The sequence below is a fragment of the Pseudorca crassidens genome, chromosome 17, assembly GCF_039906515.1.
Source record: "Pseudorca crassidens isolate mPseCra1 chromosome 17, mPseCra1.hap1, whole genome shotgun sequence".
Lineage (NCBI taxonomy): Eukaryota > Metazoa > Chordata > Mammalia > Artiodactyla > Delphinidae > Pseudorca > Pseudorca crassidens.
In genome coordinates this window covers 25,474,353-25,490,822 of record NC_090312.1, presented here as the reverse complement: position 1 = coordinate 25,490,822, position 16,470 = coordinate 25,474,353, and the positions used below count along the sequence as shown (strand labels likewise).

The window sequence follows — 16,470 nt, the reverse complement described above, 5'->3', positions numbered from 1 at the left end:
AGGGAATAGAATGTACTCACAGGATATTATGTCCAACTAAGCTGTCCTTCAAGTTAAAAATATATATATATATATATATATAAAAATTATACATGTATAGACTGTATATATATATATAGTCTCGAACATGAAGAACTGATAGAATATTGTACACATGTGCCCTTCTAAAGAATGTACTAAGAGCAGAGCTTTGTCTAACAAAGAGATGCCTGGAAAAAGTTTGGCAAAGAACTGATTGTGAAAAATTTATTTTAATTTTAGAGCTAAGTTTAAAATAAGGGTGAAATCATGGATAGAATAATAACATATTGTATTTTCTGCCGAATACGACAACAACAACAACAAAAAAAAAAGAAGGGAGGATTTCGTTTGAGCTTTCAGGAAAGCAGGACAGCCTTTATTGTTACCACTGGATCTAAGGTGCTGTGAGGCTAGAACAGCTGCATTCATCTTGGTACCCTCCTCATCCCCTTGTCCTCTTATTGTAAATGTTCTAAGCACACTTTGTTTCCTAATTTAAAGAAAACAGAAGCCATCAGGTATGAAAACCCAAACATCCTTAATTCTCCCCTCTGCTCCATACCGATATATTTCTCTGCATTCAAACCCATCATTAGTCATTTACTTCTGATACCTGACAGCATATCTATTCCTGCTTATGGTGGCTCTCCATGATCCCATGTCTTACAGTTTTCTCAGGGACACTTGTGTGCATTGTTGAGTTTCCAGTTACCTAATTACCACCAAATCTACCAAGAGTTTATAAATGCCTTTCTGGATTTTGGACCTTATTCTATAGCATACTAATGTACATTATAATCACTACATTTTAGCTGATAGTAACTACTTGTTCTTCAAATCTTCCCACGAGAATCTACCATACTAAAGAACCAGCCTCCCAAATAAAGAGCACAGATCTTTTTCTTGAGTTCCAGCTGCAATATTAACAGCTCCAATTTGATGTCTCACCGTGAAATTATATGCAACAAGCCTAAATGTATTTTATTCCCCTACATTTACATCAGATCCTTCTTCCCTGCAACACATTTCCTTAACGTCACAGCTGTTCACCAGTCACTCAAGCAGAAAGCTGGGTGTTATCTTTGATTATCCCCTCTATTTCAACACTACTCTCACAGCATCTGTTTAGATTCCGGGGTCTGCCAATTTTGTCCCAGAAAGGTCTCCAGACTCTACAGTCTTCTTACAAGCTCTTTTGCCATTATTTTGGGTTTGGGCTTATCTCTTTTCTGGATGATTGATAGCTTAATTTACTTTTCCCTTTGATTTCTCTTCTCTACAATTATCAGAATAATCTTATCCAAATATAAATAATAGAATATTACCCACTACTTAAACCCCTTCACAGTCTACCTATAGCCTCAAGGTCATCTCTTGTCTCATTTGCTGGTGCCATTTCCTTCTTACCATTATGCTTCAGAAATAATAACCACTTGTAGTTGACCCCTTTCAGCCAGGTGTTTCAGGATTCTTGTACATTTGCCTATGCTCTTTACTCTGTCTAGGATGTGCATACATCTCCAACTTTGTTGACCTGATATTACCTCCTACCTAAAGCCTGCCCTGATACCTTGTCCCTTGTCAAATTATTAACTTTCTCCTCTGTGCTATCACTGTGATTAGTACAAGCCTCTATTATTACATTCAAGACAGTGCATTTTTATTTGTTTATGTCTATGTCTACCTCTTAACTGACAAGGCAGGGATTGCCTTAAAAGAAGAGTTCATGCCCACAGCAACTCTCATAATGTAAATCTATAAGCTAGAGGTATTGAACAAATGTTAATTGAATGAATACATGGATGAAGAATACAAATTATAATTTAACGTATCACTAAATAAAGCATTTATAATTTTTAATTCCTTAGCTTTTACTTCTATTCTTAAGAATAATTTATAAATTAAAGGTTTTTTTGAAGTAAACTAAAACCATTGTTCTTTTATATTTAATATTGCTATATAAATGTTTGTGAATAAATTAATATATTTAAATATTCACATAGACTTTTTCATTATAGAACTAGTTAGAGGCAAACAAAATGCACGGATTATTATTGACAATTGAGTGGACCTCAAGTCACATGATTATTTAAACGTTGCACTTAACATACTGAAATTATTTGCATACGTGAAGATTAAATGATAATATTTCCAACTTCTAGCATGATGTTTGGTGTATAATTGGTATGCAAGCAATGTTAATACTGTGCCTTTCCTGACAGTTCCAAGTAAGCCACATATGGAGAGAGTAGATTTGCAGAGGTCAGCTTATCTTTTAGAGAGCAAGAGAGTCCAATTTCCATTTTCCTATTGGCTCCTTATCTAAACTATGGGAGGCATAACAGCAGCACTGTGTATGCACAATGACCATACTCTTGTAATTTACATTATCAAAAGGAGTGCACTGGATACAATAAAACAGTGTTCTAACCCATGTGACTATTCTTTTATCATTATTACATTTTTCTCCTTTATTGACTCATATTTCTTAGTTTTCTTCCCCTATCAATTTTGCCAAATATTGAATACATACACACATGCTTGTGTGCATGTGCATGCACACACACACACACACACACACACTCCACCAAATTATTTTTCTTAGGAAAATAGGATCAGCTTTTAAATATAAACTTCAAATTGGCTGAGACTTAGGTGATGAGAATTTGAATTTTATGTCTTTCAGAAAGACATAATTTATTTGTTTTCATTTATCTTTGGTATGTTGCTGTCCAAATCCCATCATCTAGGCTAGGTCAGATTTCCAAATCTCATTATAGTAGGCATGTTTTGTAGGATGTCTTGCATTCTCCATTTAGTTGGACTTCGATCTCCTATCTTCAGATCAGAAGGTGATGGGAGTATTGCCTTAAAACACATTGTGAGCAACAGATTTGAGGCAGTGTGAGCTTGACCAAAAATCCTATTATATATTCCTGAATGTTAATAAACATTTAAATTAATTTTAAAATTAGGCTTCAGTCCTAGAGCAATGAATATTACATTGTTTCATTATGTTTCCCTCAGAAGCCTTTGTTTGTTAATTCTAAGACAGGACTAGTTGAAAAATAAACTCATGGGTAAGGATTTTTAGCTGATTCACTGGTGTAAAGACTGATGACAGTATAATTTATTTTATTTCAAATCTCATCCTACGTTTTTATTGACCTTCCAACTTATTCTGGAAAAGGACCCTAAACATAACTGTGGCTTTGGATCTGATGATTTAGCATGTAAACAGCCTTTGCACATTAGTTGGTATTTTATGTTTCCACTTCAATTTTCTTATTTTAAGCTAAAAAAAAATACAAAAATTAAGAAGGTTATACATCTTTTCTGACCAAATTTGGAGATGTTGTACTTCCCCCCTCTGAAAGAAAAAGATACACAAATGTTGTGATCATACAATATCTTTTAAATATGTGTAAAAATTCAGAAAACATTCCCAGGCTTTGGTAGGTTCTTCCCTTAAACAGAAGCAAGATATTTCCCTTCCCACATAATTTCATAGCACACAAAGCATAAACAAGAAAAAAAATATGCCTAATGTAAATAGATATTGGCTGCCAATTTAATTCTTTATTTTATACTCTATTTTACAGTGTATGTGTTATTTGAATTTTTATATTTGTATGAGTCATTTCATCCTGTTTAGGGTGTCCATTTAATTATCTAACATAGTTAGATACCTGCATAGTTTCATATGCAGATGGGTGCAAATATTAGTTGTTGATGATTTAAGAACCATAAAATTTGTGAGCATAGACAACACGATTATTTCAAAAAGTGTAAATCAAGATATTTATGAAAAGATTAATCAAAATGTCTCTTGTTCTTCAAAGGAACAGAATAAAACAGATTTTCTTCTATTTGAGGAATTGTTTTGAAAATGCCCCAAACTGGTGACTTGATTTCATTATGTAATTAAAAGACAGAGAGAATATTACATCTCCCTATTACTACAATGGATATATCAAGCAGAAATGATAATATTATTATTTTGAGTGTTTTTTTTCAAGTAAATTTGAGTCAAAGTTTTTCTCTGAAATGAACTTAATGTAGTATGAGATGTTGTGAAACCTACAATCAATATGGATGACAGTAGAGGGTACTGGCCAGAATATACTGCCTGCTGATGCCCTTAGAAAGTTTTTTTTTTTCTTTCTTTCTTTTTCTTTTTTTTTTTCCCCCTAGCCTGGAAAGTAACCATGGGAACTGAATAGTAGACCAAATTAGAAAACAATATTAAACCAATCAGTGGGAAAAAACACCTAAAGATTTCAAATACTCGGGACTTCCCTAGTGGTCCAGTGGGTAGGACTTTGAGCTCCCAATGCAGGGGGCCTGGGTTCAATCACTGATTGGGGAACTAGATCCCACATCCAAGCTGCAACTAGGAGTTTACATGACATAACTAAGAGTCAGCATGCCACAACTAAGAAGTCTGCATGCTGTAAGGAAGATCCCGCATGCCACAACTAAGACCTGGTGCAGCCTAAATAAATAAATGTTAAAGAAAAAAAGATTTCAAATACTTCTATTAATATAAAATACTACCATTTTATAACTGTTTCTAGACATCTTTGGGAGTACTATTGGGTTTCAATTTTTTTAACTTATTATTTTTTAAATTTAAAAAAAATTAGAGAAGTTTTAGGTTGACTGCAAAATTGAGTGGAAAGCATAGAATTCCCATTTACTCCATACCACACACACACAGCCTCACCCACTCCATGTACCACACTGATGAACCTACACTGACACATCATCATCTAAAGTCTAGAGTTTATATTAGATTTCACTGTTGGTGTTAAACATTCTATGGGTTTTGACAAGTGTGCAAGAACATGTATCTATCACTGTAGTATCATACAGAATAGGTTCACTGCCTTAAAAGTCCTCTGTGCTCGGTCTATTCAGAGCACAATTCCTGGCAACTACTGAGATTTTTACTATCTCCACAGTGTTGCCTTTTCCAGAAAGAGATATAGCTGGAATTATACAGTACATAGCCTTTTCAGATTGGCTTCCTTTATTGAGTAATACACATTTAAGTTTCCTCCATGTCTTTGTATGGCTTAATAGCAAATTTTCTTTCAGGGCTGAATAGTATTCCATTGTCTGGATGTATCACGGTTTATTTATCCATTCACCTACTGAAGAACATCTTGGTTGCTGCAAGTTTTGATAATTACGAATAAAGCTACTATAAATATACATATGTAGTCTTTGTGTGGATATAAGTTTTCATTTCATTTTGGTAGATAAATACTAAAGAGTGTGATTGCAGAATCATATATTTAAGAATATGTTTCATTTTGTAAGGAACTGACAACTGTCTTCCAAAGTGGTTGTACCACATTGCAATCCCATCAGCAATGAATGAGAGTTCTTGTTCCACATCCTCATAAGCATTTGGTTTTGTCATTGTGTTAGATTTTGGCCATTCTACTAGGTGTGTAGTGGTACACACCCTTCTTAAATTGAGTTGTTAATTTACTTATTGTTGAGTTTTAAGAACTATTTGTGTTTTTTTTAATAATAGTCCTTTATCAGATGTGTCTTTTGCAAAATGTTTTTTACCATTCTGTAGCCCATCTTCTCATTCTTTTTACGTTGTCTTTTGCAGAGCATAAGTTTTTAATTTTAATGAAGTTCAGCTTATCTATTACTTCTTTCATGGGTTGTGCCTTTGATGCTATATCTAAAAAGTCGTCACCATACTCAAAGTTATCTAGATTTTCTCCTACATTATCTTCTAGTAGTGATATAGTTTTGCATTTTACATTTAGGTTGACAACCCATTTCGAGTTAATTTTTGTGAAGGGTGTAAGGTCTGTTCCTTCTTTTTTTTTTATTTATTTTTGCATGTAGGTTTCCAGTTGTTTCCACACCTTTTGTTGAAAAGACCATCTTTGCTCCATTGTACTGCCTGTGCTCCTTAGCACAGATCAGTGAATCTTTTTTCTGGGTTCTCTATTCTGTTTCATTGATCTATTTGTTTATTCCTTCACCACTACCACACTGTGTTGATTACTGTAACTTTACATAAGTCTTGAAGCCAAGTAATGTCAGTCTTCTCACTTTGTTCTTCTTCAAAACTGAGTTGACTATTCTGTTTTGTTTGGTTTGCTTTTTTGCCTCTCCATATAGACTTTTGAATCAGTTTGTCAATCTCCATAAAATAAGTTGCTGAGATTTTGGTTAGAATTGTGTTGAATCTATAGAACAAGTTGGGAAAAACTGATACCTTGACAATACTAAGTTTTCCTATTCATGAACATAGAATATCTCTTTATTTAGTTCTTCTTTGGCATCTTTTATCAGAGTTTTATAATTTTCACCATATAGGTATTATATATTTTTTGTTAGATTTATACCAAAGTATTTCATTTTAGAAGGTGTTAGCATAAACAATAATGTATTTTTAACTTCAAATTCTGTTATTACTAGTTGGGTTCTATTTTATTTATTTATTTATTTATTTTTATTTATTTATTTTTGCGGTACGCGGGCCTCTCACTGTTGTGGCCTCTCCCGTTGCGGAGCACAGGCTCCGGACGCACAGGCTCAGCGGCCATGGCTCACGGGCCCAGCCGCTCCACGGCATGTGGGATCTTCCCAGACTGGGGCACGAACCCGTGTCCCCTGCATCGGCAGGCGGACTCTCAACCACTGCGCCACCAGGGAAGCCCTGGGTTCTATTTTAATCACACTAAAATATTCTTCCATGTTTGACTTATTTGAAGACAAACTAAATAAATGTTGCACTTCCCAGAATATGATAGAAAATTTTTTGAGTAATCCACATGATGTGAAAAAATAAAAACTTTATAAAATGTGGTATTTTATGTAGCTATATAATAGATATATTTTCTGTGTAATAATAATATTATAAATATAAGACTTTAAGTACATTTTCTCATTAATTCTTACAACATTCCATTAAGGTAAAAACTCATTCTTATCATTTTACAGATGAGGAAGCTGAGACTTCAAAAGATTAAAACACTTCCCCAAGGTCTCCAATGAGCAGGCAACAAACCTGAAATAAACACTTTGTCTGACTCAGAAGTCAACAAACCTAAATTCAACACTATGTTTGACTCAAAATCTCATGCTTTTAATACCTGAATATCATCACACCTTATTATTAAACATGGGAAATGCCCTGATGGCCAACATTCATTTGGTATATTTTGCCAAAATATTTCCATTTTTCTTTCAATAGAAAGTCTTATTATTATTTTTATAGATGTTCCAATCCTTCTTATGTTACTGTTAAAAGTTGGCATGAAATGAAGATACCACGGGAGTTATTTAAGTTTGGTAAACATGCATGATATTTACAATGAGGAACAATATACACAACAGCATTGAAATATATTTTCTTGACAAAATATATTTTGCAGGTTTTTGACTACTATGAGCACCTCCATTTCTTTATATATTTTCTTGCTATATCTCTTTTATATACTGTCATTAAGGTGTGTTTTCTTTTTCTCTTTTCAGAGAGAACTCTTAACTTCAATCCCCACTTCATCCTTAACTTTTCATTTCAGAAGTAACATCCCTTGTCCAGTTCTGTATCATCTTGTTTAGACCACTGCAACGATCAGCATATGTGACTTTATTCCAAACTAAACTGTCTTCTTATTGAGGGTGGAAGATATATAACTGATCCTTAATAATGTGGGAGTTAGGGGCACCTACCCTCCATGCAGTAAAAAAAAATCCAAGTATAAGTTATAGTTGGTACTTTGTGTAGATAGTTCCTCCATATATGTGGTTCCTTTGTATCTGCGTTTTCATATCTATGGATTCAACCAACCACAGACTGTGTAATACCTTAGTATTTATTAATGAAAAAATCCCTTGTATAAGTGGACCTGCACTGTTCAAGACCCGTGTTGTCCAAGAGTCAACCATGTATGTATGTATGTGTGTGTCTGTGTGTGTGTGTGTGTGTGTGTGTGTGTGTTTATGTATATTCCTGACCTTCCCGAGGATTGTCTTCCTGTTGGGCTTTGTTGTGGTGCTGAGCTTCCTCCTGGGGAGCTACCTGGGGACAATGCTGGCACCAGGCTCGGTCACCTCTGTACCACTCATTGGTCATCTGGTTGGTGGTGGCCAGGTACAGACAAAAGCACAGGTTATATATATATATATGTATATATATATATATATGTATATATGTGTATATATATACCTTTTGCCTATATACGTATATGTACTTTATATATAAATAGAGAGAGAGAGTTAGCACTTGTTGCAAACTAGATTGTTTAAAAACATTTACTCTCTTCTCCCACTTTTTTGGGCGGAATTCCCTTTCCTACCTCTTTAAATCTGGGCTTGCCAATTGACTTGATTTGGCCAATGAATTTTAGCAGACAAGAAGCAAGGAGATCTTTAAACATGTCTGTTTGGTTGAATTTTTATCCTATGCACTTCTGTCATTGTCAAGAAAACACCATATCTGGTCTAGGGCACTGGTGTCAGAAGAATGAATGAGGCATGAATTCAAACTCAGCCTAGATCAGCACACCCTCAGCCTATGCACAGACTTGTGAAAATAAATAATTGTTGTATAAGCTAATGAGTTTGAGAATGGTTAAGATTACCACTGTGTCCAAGAAATGATATAGTACCACATTCAGAAAACAATTTATATAAACAGGTACCTCTTTGCACATAGTCAGATTGGCACTATTCCAAAATTCTGAATAGTTTTAGTTCTGATAGGTTTAATCAAGATTTCTTTCTCAGTTGAGATAAGCAAAAATAACATTGGGATTTTATTTAATCAAACAAATAACTTTGTTCTCCTCTGCCATTAAACATCAAGTTCTAAAATATAAATACCTCACATATCTCACATCTTACCTTCTGCTTATAACAGATAAGGAAAAACATTTTAGTCTCCAATGATTCTTTTACTTGCATTGATACTTCACTTTCATTTGAAATATCTTCCCCAGTTAAGGTGGATACAATGAATAACCATGAATATAATATGTATAAAATTAAATTATTACTGGCATTGAGGGAAAAGACACATTAATTTGATTAGAAATTGTGATGATTATAGATTATTTGATAAAGGCCCTGTACAACCTACAAAAGTGTATTTGTCAATCAGCCAACTATATATACCTTGGATCTATGGAGAAATATGAAGTGTGAAGCAATGTAGTGCAAGGGAAAGTGACCCTCTCAGAAGCAATAGCTCATAGTTCCACTTTGGGCTCAGGCACTGCCTATAATGACTGTGAGAAAAATCGATCTTTATGGGACTCAATTTCCTCATCTTGGAGGAAATGAGTATAATTGATTCAATTACCTCAAAAGTCTCTCCCAGCTCCAATGTTCTATGATTCCATTATTTAAGTAAATACTAGTCCCTGTCCTAAGGGGAAAATTGGAAAAGCTGTCTACCTGGGAGTGGGTGGAATGATCTTTTGCTTCCATGGAGAAAATGAATATCTTTCAGTCTCACAGATTCATATGTGTCTTTTGCAGCAAAGCATAACCTGCTCCTTCCTTCCCATCTCTCCAGTCTTATCCAGGACTACACCATAGCTTTTTCTCTTTCCATTTCTGCTACACATCCAGGAATTCTAACAACTCCTCAAATGTAACTTGTCATCTATACACACTGGTCATGCTGTCCAGCTTCCAGCCTCAGTAACTCCTACACAGCTTCAGGTCTCAGTCCATGTTCACTTCCTCAGGAAAGGTCTCCTCGAGGCCTGCATTAGGTGCCTTGTTATAGTCTCCCAAAAGCACATTCTCTCTTTCATTTTTAGCACTCTTTACATTTACAATTATTTGTTAACTGTCAGTCTTTGTCCCATTAGACTGAAAGCAGTGACTAAGTCTCTTATTTTTTGCTATGTACCCTATCCTCTTCATGATGCCTAGGCACATAGTTGAAACTCAATGAATATTTTTAAATAGACATGACTTTTAATATTCTACTGCCACTCATTCTCATTCTGGGGGTATAGAAACAAAAAGCTTAGTCCTCACAGCAGACTGTGATAAAGTCAAATTGAATATTTTAGCAGCAGTAGTTTTCTGAAGAAACTTGATGTATTGAATGTAAAAATAGAATAAATCCTTTAAGCTAATAAAAAGCAACAATGAAAATAATAATACTTATTCTAGTAAAGTTTCCATGGGTTATACTTAACAGTTGTCTTTATTCTGAGGGCAGATTGAAATGTTATCATGAAAATCCCACATATAATACTATGTGTTACTTAGTAGTTTTTCCAAGAAAGAGAAACACTTTTAACAGATTACAAGATTTCTTAAAGAAAATGAAAATGATACAAAGAGAAGAAATATCTCAAAAGACAATAATGAGAAAATCCAAGGGGGCTCACTGGTTCTGTGTTAGCAGACCACCACCAGATAGAGAGGTGTCACATCTGGAGGAGATTCTGAGAGAGGAGTTTATCTTGAGAACTCACACAAAGCATGTCCCGCTGATAGCGTATCAGTGTACTATAAGGAATGGATATTGAGTGTAATATTCTTGGACCGTATAATAAATATATCAATATTTAATTTACCAAATCTAATAAAAGAATGTTAGAACTCAAAGTAAATGCAGAGACTATTTTGTCCAAGCTCGTTTTAAAGATAAACTTTCCTTTCAGCAAGTATTGAATCAGTGATGTACATGGCATACCTTAGAGGAAAATAGTTATTCATACAAATGAACTTAGATTCCAATCTAATCACACAAACACTGAAATATATCTCTGTAACACGCTAATATTATGTTTGTATATTACAAATAATTTAGTTCCTAAAAAAACTAAAAAGTTTATTTTTCAGTATAATTAAAAATTATTTTCATTATTTACAGAGTGCATTTTAAGAGTCTGTTAAATCATCATCTAAATATGTTCTTTAGATGACTTTGATCTCATTAAATTGAATTCACTTGAGTTAAAGAACAGGATATGGGGAAATAGGAAATATTTATAAATTAAAAAAATGATATAACTGTGCCTTACATAATTTTATTTCACTAATTTGATTTTATAGCATTGGAAAACTAAGAAATACAACACGTGGGAAGATTTGGGGGATTCATAAATTTCTAACAAAGTCTCTAAAGATCTTTATTTATCATTCATTCATTATTAGTTTTCTGCTTTAAAGTATAGTTTTAAAATTAAATATTTAAGAATCAATTGCTAGGGCTTCCCTGGTGGCGCAGTGGTTGAGAGTCCGTCTGCCGATGCAGGGGACACAGGTTCGTGCCCCGGTCTGGGAAGATCCCACATGCCGCGGAGCGGCTAGGCCCGTGAGCCATGGCCGCTGAGCCTGTGTGTCCGGAGCCTGTGCTCCGCAACGGGAGAGGCCACAACACTGAGAGGCCCGTGTAATGCAAAAAAAAAAAATAAATAAATAAAGAATCAATTGCTAATAACATAGTAATTCTTTAATACTAAAAGCCATTTTGGTTTAGCATTAATCTCAGTGAGCTTTTTTGCAGATTACAGTTTGATATATTTATTGGACCATCCATTTGAATTGTGGTAAGTACTATGGGAGTATAATGATGGATTGTGCAGAATCTTTGTTTCACTGTACTAACTAAAAGGACAAAAACCTACACCCACCATTAGCTCTTTTGCCAGATACCATTGTATATCTACACTGTATAAATATCCTTATATGATTAATTCTTTTTTTAACTGACTCTAATCAGAAATATAACAAGGCTTAATCTTGGGATTCTACGAATGGTGATTTTGGAGAAATATCCTAATAAAGAGATGGAAAAAATCATATAAGTGGAACAAAATTTTAAAATCTCATATAATTGGAGAAAAAAAAGAATGTGTTCAGTTTAAATAAAACTCAGTCCCTCACAAGAACAAGTCAGGTTTTCTTAGGCAGGTACCAGAAGGATTAAGAAATAAGTAATTGATTATAACAAATTTTTACTTTGTACCACCTTTCTTAAGACTAAAAATGTTTTAATGAAAAAACAGAAAAATGAATGCAATTTTCAGCACTTCTTTTGCTCCTTGGGTATAAATTTACCTTGTTATAATCTCTATTATATCACTGACACTCTTGTTTGTAATACCTCAACCTACTAAAAAGAAAAAAGAAAAACTTGAAATCTGCAAAGTACAACCACTTAAGCACTTCAAAAATAAATTCCGAGAACATGCTATTCTCTCTTCTACTTAAAGTTATTTTAAATGAAACATTGTTCTTGCCCTCTTGTCAAAAACTATCAAAACATTTTCCTCATAATCTTTTTCTTATTTCTCTCAAAATAATAATACCATTAAAAATAAAACAGCTTATATTAGTATTCATTTTGAAACATTACTTGGTAATGTTAGCACAGAAATTTGTTTACAGCTTCATTGGGGTATAACTGACAAACAATAAACTGACCATATGTAAAAGGTGCAGTTTGATTAATTTTAACATATGTATACACCTGTGAATCATTACCATAGCCAAAGTAATGAACATTTATCTATCTACCACAGAATGTTTCTCTGGCCCCTTGGTAATCAATTCCTCCAATGCCCCAAAAATAATCTGCTTTCTGTTACTATGAGTTTTAGTTAGCATTTTCTAGAATTTTGTATAAATAGAATTATGCAGGATATACTGTGTTTTTGTTTTTGTTTTTTTTTGGTCTGGCTCTTTTCACTGAGCATGATAATTTTGATCTTTATCCATGTTTTGCATATGTTAATAGATTTTTCCTTTTTATTGATGAGTAGTACCCCATTCTGTTTATATACTCACCTATGGATAAATATTTAAATTTCTTCCAGTTTGGGGAGATTTTTAAAAATATATATGCTATGTATACTTATACAAGTCTTTGTATAGACATTTGCTTTCATTTCCCTTGGGAAAATGTCGAGGAGCAAAATGGCTGGGTCGTATGGTAGGTATCTGTTTAAGAAATTGTCAAACTGTTTTCAAAAGTGATTATAACATTTTATGTTCCCACCAACAGTGTTTGAAGTCTAGTTATTCCACTTCCTCCGCAGGTCAATACTTTTAATCTTCACCATACAGTGGGTACATAGTGGTATCTCCTTGTGGTTTTAATTTGCATTGCCTTTATGATGATGATGTTGAACATTTTTTCCAAATGCTTTTGAGCCATCTGTATCTCTTTTTTGGTCAAGTGGATGGCCAGTTCTTTTACCAATTTTAAATTGGATTATTTTCTTTACCCTATTATTGAGTTATTAAAATTCATTATATACTCTGTATACAAGTTCTCTATTGGGATGCTCAAGATCAGGGTGCTAGCATGGTCAGGTTCTGGTAAGGACCCTCTTCCTGGCTCACAGACAAGCACCTTCTCTCTGTTTACTCACATGGCCTTTTCTCATTGTGAGTACTTGAGGAGAGAGAGTAGGCTCTCTGGTGTCTCTTCTTATAGGTCACTAAACCATCATGTAGGTTCCCCCTCATGACCTCATTTAACTCTAATTATCTCCCTAATGCTCCACCTCCAAACCATCACATTAAGGGTTAGGGCTTCAACATATGAATTTTGTGGGGGGACACAAACATTTGGTCCATAGCATATAATATGTTTTTGGTCTGCTAGCTAAGAAAATTTTCCCTAAGCCAAGCTAACTATGCTTTTCTGCTAGTTTTTTTTTTTTTTTCCCCCAGAAGTTTTGTAGCTTTAGCTCTTATATTTAGGTCTATAATCCATTTCAAGTTAACTTCTGTGTACTGTGTGAGTTAAGGGAGGGTTGAGGGTTTTTTTGTTTTTTGGGTTTTTTTTTTTTTGCTTTTTTTGGCACGTGGGTATACAATTGTTTCAGTATTACTCATAAAAAAAAAAAAAGAATATCCTTTCCCCATTGAATTCTTTAGCACCTTTTCTGAAAATCAACTGACTGTATATATGTGGGTCAATTTCTGAAGTATTCATAACAGAAATCTTAAGAAAGAGAAAATAATCAAAAACATTTTACATACTTTTTTCCATTATCCTGCAACATGATTTCAGTGATAACTAAACAAGATTATGTCTCAGTGTCATAATTAGCCATGTAGGAACCAAGGAATTGATGTTATTTTCAAAACATCTCAATAATCTCATGATATGATTTGAGAATTAAAAAAAAAAAAAAAAAACAACTGGGACCAAAATTTAATTCATAAATAATGGCAGTAAGGCACGGGTCCTAAGATTAATAAAGAATGTTGCCCATTATGGATGTACACTGTTAGTAGAAGGTGATTACAGAACTCTAATATTTCTATGTTTCCTTTCCTGAAAAAAAGTAAAGAATGTATTGAATATTACTTTCTCAAATATAACTGTTCCTTTCTATGAGTACACATTGTCCCTGGACCCATCCATGGTGTTTTTCCACCCTAAAAAAAAAAAAAAAATTAAAATAAAGAAAGAAATATATCTGATTCTGCAAGCAATGAACTGTAATATAGATCTTCCCTTTTTTTCTATGTTGAAAGAATTAAATAACAATGAGATGGCAAGTGTGTTAATCAGGGCTTAATTAGCTATAAGTGACATAAACTGAACTCACCATGGCTTAAACAAGGAAGAGTTTATAGCCTTATACAATTGGAAAACCAAGGTCTAGTATTCCCTTCAGGCACTTAGGAGTTTCAAGTTTTTCTACAATACTGTTTTTCATTTTTTCCATCTGCTGGTTCTGCCGGCAACAAAAGTTGACCACCAGTAGGCACCAAGTTAAATAATCCTTAATATACCACCTCAAAAAAGAGATTTTCTTTCACCTGCAATCTGTATCAATTGCCCCAGATCCTAAACTGTTAACCATATCAAAAGGAATTTTGATTAGTTCAGCCCAAACCTATAGAGCCATACAGAAGTGGAAGAGATAAAGTTCATCAAGCCTAAAGTAGTTCAGCTCTTAGAAGAAAGTGGAAGGATTGCTGGGCAAGCAAGAAAGCGGATGCTGGCAAACAGAGTGAGAAAAAGTATTTACTCTTTTGAATTAATTTATGCCATAAATAATTTGGATAAGATATCTTTACTAATTTTTTAAGAAAAGTTTTTTAATAAATAAACTATGTATGAAATGTCAATATTTGAAAACTATTATCTATATCCTAGAAAAATTTCTAACAAAATATAAATAATCAAAATTAATCCAGGAAAGGATATGAAGAGACTTATAGCCATAGAAAAAAATTAAATTTCCTAAATATTTACCTTTGAGTAAAAATGACAAAGTGGTTTTATAGCTAAGTTCTCTCTTACTCTCAAAGACAAAATGTACAATAAAACAAAAATTTAATTTACAGGAGATCCACTTTTAATGCTATCTCATGCAAAATCTATGGATGATAAGAAAAAGATATCTTTAGATCAAATCTGGAAAGTTTTTTTAGCAGGTGTTCCATTTAGAACCAACAGACTACTTAACAGAGAGCATGGTAATTATGAAAATTATTTTTAGTAGGCGAAGCTGCTAAAGTTATCTGCACATCAAAATTTGAAACTTCTCAAAATGAACCCTACTTCAACTTTGAGCTCAGGTTTTATATTATGGAGGATGCAAAAACACGATTTTCACAGTAGGAAAACTAAACTTTTGAGGACATACTTTACCCTGTATTAAATCATATTATATAGGTCAACTCATTTGTTCAGCTTTATTGAACAATCATTAATTACCTATGATGATATAGCAGGGGGTTGCTAATGGAAATATAAAGATGAATATGATGCATTTCATCTGGTTAGGTAGTATATACGATACAGCGTTTATAAAACAGAGTAAGTGTTCTTTTGTAATGGGGGGAGTTAAGGAAGGCTTCACAGAAGAAGAAATATTTGAACATTGTCTCACAGCATGAGTGATGTGATGCTGAGTTAGAAATAGAATATGGATCCAGATAGAATTTATTGAGTGTAAGGAGAAGTGTGAAACAACTTGCTGGGTTCAGAGAATTATGGATCGTTTTATAAAACTGGATTGTAGGGAGAAAAAAGGTGGAAGATAAGATCTGTGGAGCTTCTGCAGTTCATCTTTAGGCAATAAAAATTTTGGAAACATTTTACGCTGTAGTGTAATATGATCACCTCCCTGCTGCTGGGAGATCATCATTAGCAGTGTGGATGTTAGACTGAAAGAGACCAGATTGAAGGGAGGGAAAGAATAAGGGAATTATTCATTTAGAATCTCCTGGGTTGGTTTGTTTCAAATCTCACTTTGGTGGATATCTGTATATGGATAGTTGGATATATTTTTCTCTGTCACTATATTATGATCTTCCTAAGAGAGAAAATATCCGGCTGTTGTTTCTTTTCCTTTTGGCCACACCACGTGGTGATCAGGATCCTATCTTAGTTCTCCGACCAGGGATCCAACCCCAGCCCCTGCAGTGGAGCATGGAGTCTTAACCACTGTACCACTGGGGGAAGTCCCT

The 16,470-nt window shown here is 33.9% G+C and overlaps 1 protein-coding gene across 1 annotated transcript in view; it reads right to left on the bottom strand.

Annotated features, from left to right (window-relative positions):
• LOC137210719 (CUB and sushi domain-containing protein 3) overlaps positions 1-16,470 on the bottom strand; it is a 705,705-nt gene that overhangs the window by 523,005 nt on the left and 166,230 nt on the right. The gene's annotated exons all lie outside the window — the stretch shown is intronic.